Below are 11849 nucleotides of genomic sequence, written 5' to 3' on the forward strand. Positions count from 1 at the left end.
TAGTGCGCCTTAGACCACTGTGCCACTTGGGAGGCCCTAGGAGCAAGCAACTTAATGTAAAGTGAAACACATAGTGGTATAACATTTGTAAATACTTATGTACCTGCCTTTGAAAAGGGATGTAAAGGTTTATTTCCCTGGCTTCAAAGGTGTAATGTAAGTGAAATGTTGTTAAAAAATAATATAATGTGTAATGTTAATGTAGGTACTCATGAGCAAGCAGCTTCAAGTAAGGTAAAACGCAGTAGGGTTACCCTTTGTATTTCAGTCATTGGGAAAATACACTGCAATGTTGAATTACTGTTACAGCACCTATAAGTGTAATGTACTTTCAATGGAACTACATATTTCACAGGCTATATCAAAATGTCAGTCATTACAATGTTGTTATAAAGAAACATTTCATAACTACAATGTGTTTACACAGGAACAAGCAACTTAAGAAATGTTTAGCCAAATTGGTCAACGTTGACTGTCACTGCGCTTTTGTTCTCGATGTCGTTCAACATCATGTGAACAAGTGAACTTTTTTGCTGAGTAAAGTTCCTACAGTAATTTCCAACTGGATACACATTTTAACTCGTTAAGTTAAAATTGGTATCGAACTGGAAAATCCAATACTGTTTTTACCTGACCCAAGGATTTTAATAGAACGTGGCTCGTGTGCTAGTTGATATTTTGTTGGCAAAAACAACCTGAAAAGAAGGTTATCAATTACCTCTTGAAGAAAGACCTGCTCAAGAAATCTGTGAGGTGTCCTGTCTGTGGCCACAGGCAGAACATTATCCGGCATGCATGCAAAGATGAATACATATGGTAAGTTAATGTTACAAATGGTATTGACTGGGCAGGAGAACTTTGGGAAAGTTTGAAATGAGAAATACAGTAAGAAATGTTTGAATATTTAAATGTAGAGTGAATCAAAATTTCATATTGAGCTGGTATGTAGCCTAGTTAGCTAGTCTCATAGCTTCCAGGATTGTACACAGCCAGGCTGACATTGACCAGTGGAAGCTAGTGGGGGGAGGTATAAGAGGATGTGCTCATTGTAATGGCTGGTATGGAATTAATGTAACAGACTCATTCATACATGTGGTTTCTATATATTTGATACCGTTCAATTGATTCCTAGTGATTGCTAGTGATTGCTAGTGGTAAATCTGCCAAGTTCAGAAAATACATTATTTTGACAGCTTTGTTTGTTAATAGCTGTCACCCACAGAAAGTCCATGCTCTTTCAGCCCCCAATAAAATTAAGCATAACAACCATACACGAGATACTGGTAAGTGTGGGGCTCTCTGCTAAATAATTGCATGTTAGTTAATGTTCTGTACAGGTTAGTACAGAAGTGTAGCAAGGTATGGGCAAGTTAGGGTTGTGTTACCAAAAGCTGGGTCTCAATGGGTTGAGTCTGGGGTTTATAGTGTGTTTAATTGATGAAAAAAGGTTTGGGTTTCTATTGTCATATACTATTGATCTGATTAGTTAATTTGTTAACTGTAATATTGCAGATTTGCACAGGAGCTACACTTGAGGCAAGTTGATATGATAGAGGATGGCATTGCAAGGAGCTCAAGGACCCTGACAGGAATGACGAAAAGCCTGAGAAAGGTGAGAGGGTGCATTGTGATTGTTACAGTTGTTGATCAACACAGAATTATGAGACATTTTGACACTGAAAAAGCCACCAGCTTTATTTACCTATGTTAACTCTGAGGAAATTTAGCTCACTTACAAACTGTATGTTAAAGGGTCTTTTTAATAATCAGGCTTTTGGGATATTTCATGATTTATTTACTGGACAGCTTAAAGGGGCTCTCCAAGATTTTCAACATTTAGCTTGCTTTGCCACCCATCCCGACAAGTGTTTCCCACAGGTATTTAGGTTACTTGTTATGGTTGCAGGCCGGGAAGTGTAGGCTCACAAGAATAATAAATTAAGGCAGCAGCAGTGGTGCATGCCTCCCAAGTTGCGCCATGCTGCCGTCCTAATTTATTTTTCTTGTGAGCCTACACTTATATTTACGAAAGGTACTGACATGTTGAATGCACGAGCTGTCTGTTTAAACTACTGGCACAGAGCTCGGACACCCATGCATACCCCACAAGACATGCCACAAGAGGTCTCTACAGTCCCCAAGTCCAGAACAGAGTATGGGAGGCACACTGTACTACATAGAGCCATAACTACATGGAACTCTATTCCACATCAAGTAAGCAAGCAGTAAATTAGATTAAAAAACAGATAAAAAATACACCTTATTGAACAGTGTAATGGAAATTTCCTGTATTACCAAATCATGAGAGTAAACCACACACAAGTCAGAGTTATCATAAAGTCCATCTTTAATTATATGAGCTCCATCACGATCCTGTGACTCTCAGATTAATTCAGTGTCTATAAATGAATTCTCTGAGTGCTTACAAAACAGTTCTCAGTTCATGACAAATAACAGATATTAGGAAGATTTAAAAGGAAGACTTTACTTGAGAGCGGAGTATCCCATAGCCAGACAACATTAGCTATAAATTATCGTTCAGTTTGCTCTCCTAAAACGAGGTTCTACTTCTCGTTCTTGGTACGACATTGTACCAAGACATTACCTCATCCACTAGCATATATCAAATACACCCCTCCTGGACAAGATCACAGAGACACAGTGACTGGCACACAGACATTGTGGAGCCAAGAGATAATTGGTTCCCCCTCAATCACCCCTTCACATGGTTTAAAAGATATGTTTACATATGAAGACAAGCTTGACCTCTCCCCTCTCTGCGGCCCAAGTAACTGAACTCAGGACAGAGAAAGGATAACTGCAAATGGCCACCACTATAGTACAACAAGATATATTCTAAATGAGAAGTAACTCACAAGCATATAATGAAAATAAAACATCTTATCTATGTTACCCAACTATTCTGATTCATCCCCAACAACAGCCGGGACTGTGAAGCAACACGAACATAGACACAGACACATGCATACACACACACGATAACATATGTACTATACTCACATGTACACATGGATTTTGCACTGTAGATATGTGGTTGTGGTGGAATAGGGACCTGAGGCCAAACAGTGTGTTGTGAGATCTGTGAATGTATTGTATTGTTTTTCAAATTTAATAAACTGCCTTAATTTTTCCGCACCCCAGGAAGAGTAGCTGCTGTCTTGGCAGCAGCTAATGGGGATCCATAATAAATAAAAATACCCTATTCAGGCAAAGTAAGTATAAGCTGTTACAATGTGTTTTGACTATTGTTCTTTTAGCTGCAACTAACAACTATTTTGATAATCAATCTGTTATTACTTTGATTACTCAATTTGTTTGGGCGTGCAGGTAGCCTAGTGGTTAGAGCGTTGGACTAGTAACCAGAAGGTTGCAAGTTCAAACCCCAGAGCTGACAAGGTGCAAATCTGTCGTTCTGCCCCTGAACAGGCAGTTAACCCAGTTAGAGATAGGAGGCAGTATTTCCCCTTTGGATGAATTGCGTGCCCATAGTGAACTGCATCAAAATCTGTCCTAAATTGCTCATATATGCAGATTATAATTAATATTGGATATAAAACACTGAAGTTTCTAAAACCGTTTGAATTATGTCTGTCAGGGCAGGCAATCTTGCAAGCTACTTTTGAAATCCTGAAAGTTGGGGCAAATTTGACGTCATCGCCCCCTCCCTTCCCAACAAGTTATGGATCTGGAAACACTTCCTATGTCTTCCACTAGATGTCCTCATTCAGTAGAAAGAGTAATGGAGCTTTTTCTGTGAACTTTGACCTAATGGGAAGGAAAGTGCTAGAATGTCGCAAAAGATTCAGGTGCTTGAAGGCGCGTATGCGTTGGAGTGCTTTGTCTGTTCCAATCAGCCCCAGATGAACTAGGATGGCCCGGTTGGAATGCTATTTGATTTGTATGATTATAACATCCTGAAGATTGATTCTACACTTAGTTTTGACCAGTTTCGTCAATCTGTAATATGTAATTTGGAAGTTTTGATGCAAAATTATCCTGGACCAGAAGTCATTTTTTGGGCATTTGAGCTGAAAGTGGTAGCAAATGCTGCTACATGGACACTAGAATTGAACATTATGAAACAAAACGATTTATTGTTGAACTAGGACTCCTTGCACTACATTCTGATCCAAGATCATCAAAGGTAAGGGAATATTTATGTTGTAATTTTGTATTTCTGTTGACTCCAACATAGCGGAGAAATATTGTTACGTCTGAGCACCGTCTCAGATTATTGCAATGTTAGGCTTTTTCCGTAACATAAAAAAAATGTGACACAGCGGTTGCATTAAGAACCAGTGTATATTTTTAATTATATGTAGAACATGTATCTTTAGTCAACGTTTATGATGAGTATTTCTGTTATTTGGCGTAGCTTTCTATAATTCCTCCGGACATTTTGGAGAATTTTCTGAACATGTCGTCAATGTAAACCGAGATTTATGGATATAAAATGCATATTATCGAACAAAACATAAATGTACTGTGTAACATGTCATATGACTGTCATCTGATGAAGATTTTCAAGAGGTTAGTGAATGATTTTTTTAAAAATCACGCTTTTGTCATTTTATCTTTTGTGGTACAAAATGGCTACGTTTTTTCTTTGTTTTGGTGGTGGTCTAACATAAATATATGCTGTGTTTTCGCCGTAAAACATTTAAAAAATCTGACACGCTGGGTAGATGAACAAGGTGTTTATCTTTCATTTGAGGTATTGGACTGTAACGGCGTTCTTCGTTTGTCGAAAGAGAGTCGGACCGAAATGCAGCGTGGTGGTTACTCATATCTTTAATAAAGAAACGACGATACATGAAAATAACTTATACTAAAGCAAAACAACAAACGGAACGTGAAAACCTAATTACAGCCTATCTGGTGAAACTACACAGAGACAGGAACAATCACCTACGAAATACAAAGTGAACCCAGGCTACCTAAATACGGCTCCCCATCAGAGACAACAAGAATCACCTGACTCTGATTGAGAAACGCCTCAGGCAGCCAAGCCTATACTAGACACACCCCTAATCAACCACAATCCCAATGCCTACAAAAACCCCAATAAGACAATACAATAACCCCATGTCACACCCTGGCCTGAACAAAATATATAACGAAACACAAAACACTATGACCAAGGCGTGACATGGACTTGTGTGGAGGTTAAATATTTCTAAGAATATTTTTGTATTCCCTGCGCCACCGTTTCAGCTGAACGGGGGGGTGTAGTTCCTGTAGGGGAACCCATATGAACAGGCAGTTAACCCACTGTTCCTAGGCCATCATTGAAAATAAGAATTTGTTCTTAACTGACTTGCCTAGTTAAATAAAGGTCAAATTAAAAATAAAAATAAATAATCATTACAATTATGAATATTAAACATCTAGGTATATACATTTACATTTACATTTAAGTCATTTAGCTCTTATCCAGAGCGACTTACAAATTGGTGCATTCACCTTATGACATCCAGTGGAACAGCCACTTTACAATAGTGCATCTAAATCTTTTAAGGGGAGGGGGGGTGAGAAGGATTACTTTATCCTATCCTAGGTATTCCTTAAAGAGGTGGGGTTTCAGGTGTCTCCGGAAGGTGGTGATTGACTCCGCTGTCCTGGCGTCGTGAGGGAGTTTGTTCCACCATTGGGGGGCCAGAGCAGCGAACAGTTTTGACTGGGCTGAGCGGGAACTGTACTTCCTCAGTGGTAGGGAGGCGAGCAGGCCAGCGGTGGATGAACGCAGTGCCCTTGTTTGGGTGTAGGGCCTGATCAGAGCCTGGAGGTACTGAAGTGCCGTTCCCCTCACAGCTCGGTAGGCAAGCACCATGGGCTTGTAGCGGATGCGAGCTTCAACTGGAAGCCAGTGGAGAGAGCGGAGGAGCGGGGTGACGTGAGAGAACTTGGGAAGGTTGAACACCAGACGGGCTGCGGCGTTCTGGATGAGTTGTAGGGGTTTAATGGCACAGGCAGGGAGCCCAGCCAACAGCGAGTTGCAGTAATCCAGACGGGAGATGACAAGTGCCTGGATTAGGACCTGCGCCGCTTCCTGTGTGAGGCAGGGTCGTACTCTGCGGATGTTGTAGAGCATGAACCTACAGGAACGGGCCACCGCCTTGATGTTAGTTGAGAACGACAGGGTGTTGTCCAGGATCACGCCAAGGTTCTTAGCGCTCTGGGAGGAGGACACAATGGAGTTGTCAACAGTGATGGCGAGATCATGGAACGGGCAGTCCTTCCCCGGGAGGAAGAGCAGCTCCGTCTTGCCGAGGTTCAGCTTGAGGTGGTGATCCGTCATCCACACTGATATGTCTGCCAGACATGCAGAGATGCGATTCGCCACCTGGTCATCAGAAGGGGGAAAGGAGAAGATTAATTGTGTGTCGTCTGCATAGCAATGATAGGAGAGACCATGTGAGGTTATGACAGAGCCAAGTGACTTGGTGTATAGCGAGAATAGGAGAGGGCCTAGAACAGAGCCCTGGGGGACACCAGTGGTGAGAGCGCGTGGTGAGGAGACAGATTCTCGCCACGCCACCTGGTAGGAGCGACCTGTCAGGTAGGACGCAATCCAAGTGTGGGCCGCGCCGGAGATGCCCAACTCGGAGAGGGTGGAGAGGAGGATCTGATGGTTCACAGTATCGAAGGCAGCCGATAGGTCTAGAGTATCGAAGGCAGGCCGATAGGTCTAGAAGGATGAGAGCAGAGGAGAGAGTTAGCTTTAGCGGTGCGGAGCGCCTCCGTGATACAGAGAAGAGCAGTCTCAGTTGAATGACTAGTCTTGAAACCTGACTGATTTGGATCAAGAAGGTCATTCTGAGAGAGATAGCGGGAGAGCTGGCCAAGGACGGCACGTTCAAGAGTTTTGGAGAGAAAAGAAAGAAGGGATACTGGTCTGTAGTTGTTGACATCGGAGGGATCGAGTGTAGGTTTTTTCAGAAGGGGTGCAACTCTCGCTCTCTTGAAGACGGAAGGGACGTAGCCAGCGGTCAGAGATGAGTTGATGAGCGAGGTGAGGTAAGGGAGAAGGTCTCCGGAAATGGTCTGGAGAAGAGAGGAGGGGATAGGGTCAAGCGGGCAGGTTGTTGGGTGGCCGGCCGTCACAAGACGCGAGATTTCATCTGGAGAGACAGGGGAGAAAGAGGTCAGAGCACAGGGTAGGGCAGTGTGAGCAGAACCAGCGGTGTCGTTTGACTTAGCAAACGAGGATCGGATGTCGTCGACCTCCTTTTCAAAATGGTTGACGAAGTCATCTGCAGAGAGGGAGGAAAAGGATACAGGTAGGGGGAGGAGGATTCAGGAGGGAGGAGAAGGTGGCAAAGAGCTTCCTAGGGTTAGAGGCAGATGCTTGGAATTTAGAGTGGTAGAAAGTGGCTTTAGCAGCAGAGACAGAGGAGGAAAATGTAGAGAGGAGGGAGTGAAAGGATGCCAGGTCCGCGGGGAGGCGAGTTTTCCTCCATTTCCGCTCGGCTGCCCGGAGCCCTGTTCTGTGAGCTCGCAATGAGTCGTCGAGCCACGGAGCGGGAGGGGAGGACCGAGCCGGCCTGGAGGATAGGGGACATAGAGAGTCAAAGGATGCAGAAAGGGAGGAGAGGAGGGTTGAGGAGGCAGAATCAGGAGATAGGTTGGAGAAGGTTTGAGCAGAGGGAAGAGATGATAGGATGGAAGAGGATAGAGTAGCGGGGGAGAGAGAGCGAAGGTTGGGACGGCGCGATACCATCCGAGTAGGGGCAGTGTGGGAAGTGTTGGATGAGAGCGAGAGGGAAAAGGATACAAGGTAGTGGTCGGAGACTTGGAGGGGAGTTGCAATGAGGTTAGTGGAAGAACAGCATCTAGTAAAGATGAGGTCGAGCGTATTGCCTGCCTTGTGAGTAGGGGGGGAAGGTGAGAGGGTGAGGTCAAAAGAGGAGAGGAGTGGAAAGAAGGAGGCAGAGAGGAATGAGTCAAAGGTAGACGTGGGAAGGTTAAAGTCGCTGTGAGACTGTGAGAGGTGAGCCGTCCTCAGGAAAGGAGCTTATCAAGGCATCAAGCTCATTGATGAACTCTCCGAGGGGACCTGGAGGGCGATAAATGATAAGGATGTTAAGCTTGAAAGGGCTGGTAACTGTGACAGCATGGAATTCAAAGGAGGCGATAGACAGATGGGTAAGGGGAGAAAGAGAGAATGACCACTTGGGAGAGATGAGGATCCCGGTGCCACCACCCCGCTGACCAGAAGCTCTCGGGGTGTGCGAGAACACGTGAGCGGACGAAGAGAGAGCAGTAGGAGTAGCAGTGTTATCTGTGGTGATCCATGTTTCCGTCAGTGCCAAGAAGTCGAGGGACTGGAGGGAGGCATAGGCTGAGATGAACTCTGCCTTGTTGGCCACAGATCGGCAGTTCCAGAGGCTACCGGAGACCTGGAACTCCACGTGGGTCGTGCGCGCTGGGACCACCAGATTAGGGTGGCCGCGGCCACGCGGTGTGGAGCGTTTGTATGGTCTGTGCAGAGAACAGGGATAGACAGACACATAGTTGACAGGCTACAGAAGAGGCTACGCTAATGCAAGGAGATTGGAATGACAAGTGGACTACACGTCTCGAATGTTCAGAAAGTTAAGCTTACGTAGCAAGAATCTTATTGACTAAAATGATTAAAATGATACAGTACTGCTGAAGTAGGCTAGCTGGCAGTGGCTGCGTTGTTGACTTTGTAGGCTAGCTGGCAGTGGCTGCGTTGTTGACACTACACTAATCAAGTCGTTCCGTTGAGTGTAATAGTTTCTACAGTGCTGCTATTCGGGGGCTAGCTGGCTAGCTAGCAGTGTTGATTACGTTACGTTGCGTTAAAAGAACGACAATAGCTGGCTAGCTAACCTAGAAAATCGCTCTAGACTACACAATTATCTTTGATACACAGACGGCTATGTAGCTAGCTATGTAGCTAGCTACGATCAAACAAATCAAACCGTTGTGCTGTAATGAAATGAAATGAAAATGTGATACTACCTGTGGAGCGAAGCGGAATGTGACCGGGTTGTTGAGTGCTGAAGTTCTATTCAGTAGACGTTGGCTAGCTGTTGGCTAGCTAGCAGTGTCTCCTACGTTAAGGACGACAAATAGCTGGCTAGCTAACCTCGGTAAATTAAGATTATCACTCTAAGACTACACGCTCTAAACTACACAATTATCTTGGATACGAAGACAGCAAAGACAACTATGTAGCTAGCTAACACTACACTAATCAAGTCGTTCAGTTGAGTGTAATAGTTTCTACAGTACTGCTATTCGGTAGACGGTGGACGTTTGCTAGCTGGCTAGCTGCTGGGCAGATAGCAGTGTAGACTACGTTAGGACGACGAAATACGAAGTTGCAATAGAAGTGCTGACTGTTTCACTTTGTTGTCCTCTTTCTTTTCCTTTTTCTTCTGTCCTTCTTTTGTCCTTATTTTGTCTTCCTTTCTTCTGTTAACTAGATATTTTTTGTTGTTATTCTTTGTAAGCTAGCTAGCTTCTTCCAGGAGAGTCCCTAGCAACTGCTTAGCAACAAGTAAACAATTCTGCTAGCAATTCAGCTAGCTAAGATAACTGTACAATTTTATGAAAAATAGTTACTTTTCAAAAGCCTGTCTTTTTTGGTTTGTTCCTTGTTTTGTCTTCTATTGAGTCTTGCAGTTTTCTCTTGATTTTTTTCGATGTACTTCACTCTAAAAAAACATTTAAATCTCAATATATACAGGAGCTCATTTTTCAGCAGCTGCTCAATTTAGAACTCCGATTTACAATAGGCTTTACAGTGACAGCATGCCATGCGATTGTTTGAAGACGACACCCAATATCAAAATATTTTTCAACCAGCACAGATAGCAAACAAATATTCACTTACTTTTTGAAAATCTTCCTCTGATTTGCAATCCCACGGGTCCCAGCTACAACATGCATGTTGTTTTGTTAGATAAAATCCTTCTTTATATCCCAAAAAGTCTGTTTAGTTGGCCCCATCGATTTGAGTAATCCACTCGTTCAACATGCAGAGAAAGGAATCCAAAAAGCTAAACTTTGTTAAAACAAGCCAAACTACGTTTCTATACAAACCTCAGGTACCCTAAAATGTAATTACACTATAATATTTCATACGGAAAGAAGTATGTTCAATAGAAAAGTAAAATTAATTAATTAATTAATTAAGTGCGTGTCCTCTTCGTCGCGTGAGCCCAGAATGATTTCCAACTCTGACTCAGTACCAAAACTCAAAATTCTTCCTCATTTGGGAAGAACAAGCATGAATCCTAGAACAAAGACTGTTGACATCTAGTGGAAGCCATAGGAATTGTAACATGGGAGCTGTAATTGCATAGGACCCATAGAAAGAGCATAGGCTCTCAAAAAAACAATTTTATTTGGATTTTCTCCTACCATATCAATTGTGTAATAGTCTCATACATTATTTAAAGTTTCAAAGTGTTTTCTATCCAATGTTACCAATTATATGCATATGCTGGCTTCTGGGCCTGAGTAACAGGCAGTTTACTTTGAGTATGTCAGTCAGACAGGAAGTGGAGAAAAATTGACCCTAGCCTGAAGAAGTTTTAAGTGTGCCTTGAATTCTAAATAAATCACTGACAGTGTCACCAGCAAACACCCCCACACCATCACACCTCCTCCTCCATGCTTCAAGGTGGGAGGGAACCACACATGCAGAGATCATCCGTTCACTTACTCTGCGTCTCACAAAGACACGGCGGTTGGAACCAAAAATCTCAAATTTTGACTTGTCTGACCAAAGGACAGATTTCCACCGCTCGAATGTCCATTGCTCGTGTTTCTTGGCCCAAGCAAGTCTCTTCTTCTTATTGGTGTCCTTTTGTATTGGCTTCTTTGCAGAAATTCGACTATGAAGTGGGTGTGAAAGATTATAAAAAAATTCAGCAGACTGATGGCATTAAACATCTGGCTAAAAGCCTACTGTTGCTCTGCTGGAGTCACTTTTATTAATAACTTTGACACCTTCTGGAAACATACTCTACAGGAATGATGAAGTCCATCCAAATCATCTTGACTCTGTGCATTTTGTGCAGCTCAGCCTGCACTATCAGCTCCAACATAAGTAACATGAGTAAGTCTACTTCTGATAAGCTTCCCAGTAAAGCATTAAAAACAATCAAGCCACCCAGAAAAGTGCTACAAATAGCCCATATTAACATATACAGCCTGAGAAACAAGATCCATGAAGTCAATAACTTGCTTGTAACAGATGGCATTCATATTCTGACTATCTCTGAACCTCACATAGATAATACCTTTGATGATACAGTGGTAGCAATACATGGTTATAAGACTTTACACACTACATGTTACACACATAGACACTCAACCATGCAAATTGGCAGAGTTATTATGTATTTGGACAGCACACATTATAGTACACACTCTCACTGAATCACATCCAATATCATACACAACAACCTACTCAGATTTACTACACACATAATATCTTGTCTCAATGTTCTAACACCTGTGGCATTGGCTCACAGGCACACATGCAAGGGAATAAAACAAATATTGCTAGAACCTATTTCTTGAATTTTAAATATCCGACATTTGAATGCTCTAATTTTGACCGTCATAATACCTCTGATGGCAGTAACTTTACAAACACTAATTATGGTCAATTTAGACTGAGAATAGTATCTAGTTATGGTAAGGAGTGAAATAAGTATAACCAGTTATAACGGTTTAGCAGATTATAAAAAAAGAAGATCAGTCTTTACGTGGCTAAAGGAAAAAGGAATATAACATATACTGTTTACAGGAAACTCACTCTACATCCTTAGATGAAGTTGCGTGGA

Source organism: Oncorhynchus keta, unplaced genomic scaffold, assembly GCF_023373465.1.
Source record: "Oncorhynchus keta strain PuntledgeMale-10-30-2019 unplaced genomic scaffold, Oket_V2 Un_contig_20400_pilon_pilon, whole genome shotgun sequence".
NCBI lineage: Eukaryota > Metazoa > Chordata > Actinopteri > Salmoniformes > Salmonidae > Oncorhynchus > Oncorhynchus keta.